The sequence below is a fragment of the Triticum urartu genome, chromosome 4A (assembly GCF_056163025.1).
Source record: "Triticum urartu cultivar PI428250 chromosome 4A, HENAU_Tu73, whole genome shotgun sequence".
NCBI lineage: Eukaryota > Viridiplantae > Streptophyta > Magnoliopsida > Poales > Poaceae > Triticum > Triticum urartu.
In genome coordinates this window covers 465,828,128-465,832,008 of record NC_141876.1, presented here as the reverse complement: position 1 = coordinate 465,832,008, position 3,881 = coordinate 465,828,128, and positions in this window count along the sequence as shown.

Below are 3,881 nucleotides of genomic sequence, written 5' to 3'. Positions count from 1 at the left end.
GCAAACTTCGCCGGTGCATCCAAACCCCGTGATATGATATGATCTTTCACACATAAACCTCCTTATATCTTCCTCAAAACAGCCACCATACCTACCTATTATGGCATTTCCATAGCCATTCCGAGATATATTGCCATGCAACTTTCCATCATTCCGTTCATCATGACACATTCATCACTGTCATATTGCTTAGCATGATCATGTAGTTGACATAGTATTTGTGGTAAAGCCACCGTTCATAATTCTTTCATACATGTCACTCTTGGTTCATTGCATATCCCGGTACACCACCGGAGGCATTCATATAGAGTCATCTTTTGTTCTAGTATCGAGTTGTAATCACTGAGTTGTAAATAAATAGAAGTGTGATGATCATAATTTTCTAGAGCATTTTCCCAAGTGAGGAATATATAATAAAAGAGGAAAGGCCATAAAAAAGAGAAGGCCCAAAAAAGGGAGAAAGGCCATAAAAAAGAAAAGGCCCAAAAAATGAGAGAAAAAGAGAGAAGGGACAATGTTACTATCCTTTGCCACACTTGTGCTTCAAAGTAGCACCATGATCTTCATAGTAGAGAGTCTATCATGTTATCACTTTCATATACTAGTGGGAATTTTTCATTATAGAACTTGGCTTGTATATCCCAACAATGGGCCTCCTCAAGTGCCCTAGGTTTTGTGAGCAAGCAAGTTGGATGCACACCCACTAGTTTCTTTTGTTGAGCTTTCATACATTTATAGCTCTAGTGCATCCGTTGCATGGCAATCCCTACTCCTTGCATTAACATCAATCGGTGGGTGAGGGAGTCCTAGATTAGGGGGTCTCCGGACAGCCGAACTATATCCTTTGGCCGGACTGTTGGACTATGAAGATACAAGATTGAAGACTTCGTCTCGTGTCCGGATGGGACTCTACTTGGCGTGGAAGGCAAGCTAGGCAGTACGGATATGGATATATCCTCCTTTGTAACCGACCTTGGGTAACCCTAGCTCCCTCCGGTGTCTATATAAACTGGAGGGTTTTAGTCCGTAGGACAACATAGGCTAGCTTCCAGGGTTTAGCCTCTCCGATCTCGTGGTAGATAAACTCTTGTAATACTCATATCATCAAGAATAAATCAAGTAGGACGTAGGGTTTTACCTCCATCAAGAGGGCCAGAACCTGGGTAAAACATCGTGTTCCCTGCCTCCTGTTACCATCCGCCTTAGACGCACAGTTCGGGACCCCCTACCCGAGATCCGCCGGTTTTGACACTGAGATTGGTGCTTTCATTGAGAGTTCGTCTGTGTCGTCGCTGTTAGGCTTGATGGCTCCTACTATCATCGATAGCGATGCAGTCCAGGGTGAGACTTTTCTCCCCGGACAGATCTTTGTGTTCGGCGACTTCGCACTGCGGGCCAACTCGCTTGGCCATCTGGAGCAGATCAAAAGTTATGCCCCTGGCCACCAGGTCAGGTTTGGAAGCTTAAATTACACGGCCGATATCTACGGAGACTTGATCTTCGACGGATTCGAGCCGCTGCCTTGTGCGCCACGCGGTCACGATGAGTACGATCTAGCTCTACCATCGGATAGTGTTCGAGAAATCGCACCGGCAGCCGCTCCGACCCTCAATTCGGAGCCAGTTGCGCCATCCATGGATGGGTGAATAGACCCCGCCACGGAGGTCGTATCCTCTGCGGCGATCGAGCCGGATATCGACCTTACCCTTCACGAGAGCCGTGTTGCCAAATTGCCGGATCCTTCTCCAGCCACGGACTCCGATCCACCTGCGCCCGTTCCTGTCGAATCCAATTGGGCGCCGATCATGGAGTTCACCTCCATGGATATTTTTCAGCACTCGCCCTTTGGCGACATACTGAACTCATTAAGGTCTCTCTCCTTGACAGGAGAGTCCTGGCCGAAATACGTCTGGCAGGATTGGGATCCAGATGACGAAGAAATTCTCCGCCCACCCACCACCCACTTAGTAGCCACTATCGATGACTTAACCGACATGCTCGACTTCGACTCCGAAGACATCGACGGTATGGACGATGATGCGGGAGGCGAAGAGGAATCACTGCCCACAGGGCACTGGACGCCCACTTCATCACATGACATATACATGGTGGACACACCAAAAGAAAATAACGACGAGGAACGGAAGGACGCAGCGAAGGGTGGTTCCCTCGAGAAGCAGTCAAAGAGGCGGCGTAAACGCCGCTCCAAATCCCGCCTCGGTAGAAATAACGATCATACAGACCTAGCTTTAGAGCAGGGTGAACCATTGCCCGACCACGGCAACACGGAAAATCAAGCCGAACAACCCAACCCCGTCGAAGATAACAGTCCGGACGACATCACACTGGACAGGCGCCAGGAGCAACATAATGCCCACCAAAGGCTTGTTGCCACGGCGAGGATTCTGAAAAAACAGAAGCAAAGGCTCAAGGCTGCACAAGACACACTCAAAATCAAATGGAGTGAAGTACTCAACACTGCAGCAAAGTACGGCAGTAATCGCCACACCAAGAGCTATCCGAAGTGAAAGTTGCTACCCGAATTTGATGAGGAGGCCTTAGATCCTCCGCAATTAAAAAATAAAATGGCCATTCGGTCGTATAGACGACCTCATAGCCAACATAAAGCGGCAAACGACGCCGCACATAAACCAGTACGCGATCCGCGTAAGGGCTCGCATCAAAAGGACGGCGCAACTAGATCCATCTATGGACCATGCAAGCGCGCTCCAACATACAATACAACACAGCAAACATCCGAACACCACGGTACACCCAAATACAGGGGTGCCGCACACCCTCTATGTTTCACCGACGAGGTGCTGGATCATGAATTTCTAGAGGGATTCAAACTCGTAAACATAGAGGCTTACGACGGAACAACAGACCCTGGGGTCTGGATTGAGGACTACATCCTCCATATCCATATGGCTCGAGGAGATGATCTCCACGCCATCAAGTACTTACCCCTCAAGCTCAAAGGGCCATCTCGGCACTGGCTTAAAAGCCTCCTCGAAAACTCCATTGGAAGCCGGGAAGAGCTCGAAGACGCCTTTCGGGCAAATTTTCAAGGGACATATGTCCGACCACCGGACGCAGACGATTTAAGTCATATAACTCAACAGCCCGGTGAGTCAGCCCGAAAACTTTGGAACAGGTTCCTCACTAAAAAGAACCAAATAGTCGACTGTCCGGACACCGAAGCTTTAGCAACTTTTAAGCATAGCGTCCGAGACGAATGGCTTGCTAGACACCTCGATCAAGAAAAGCCGAGAACAATGGCAGCATTAACAAGCCTCATGACCCGTTTTTGCGCGGGCGAGGACAACTGGTTAGCCAGGTGCAGCACCAGTGACCCAAGTACATCCGAAGTCAGGGATGGAAATGGGAAATCACGACGCAACAAGAATAAGCGCTGGAATAAGGAAGACAGCCCGAAGAGCACGGCGGTAAATGCCGGATTTAGAAGCTCTCGGCCAGGCCAGCAGAAGCCGCCCTCCAAAGGCAACAGAGACGAACTATCCAGCCTAAACAAAATTCTGGACCAAATATGTCAGATCCATAGCACCCCTGATAAACCTGCAAATCATACCCATAGAGAATGTTGGGTCTTCAAACAGTCCGACAAGCTCAACGCCGAACACAAGGGGCAGGATACACCAAGTGAAGACGAGGACGAACCTCGCAAGCAAATCACAGGGGAGCAGAAGAAATTCCCACCATAAGTCAAAACAGTCAACGTGTTACACGTGATAAAAGGGAGAAACAAAGCGGCACCTTTAGAGGAACATGCCCCAGGGCCTATCACCGCGAAGCTCCGCCACTGGTCGTCCCAACCGATCACCTTTGACCATCGGGATTACTCGGCAAGTATCCAGCGT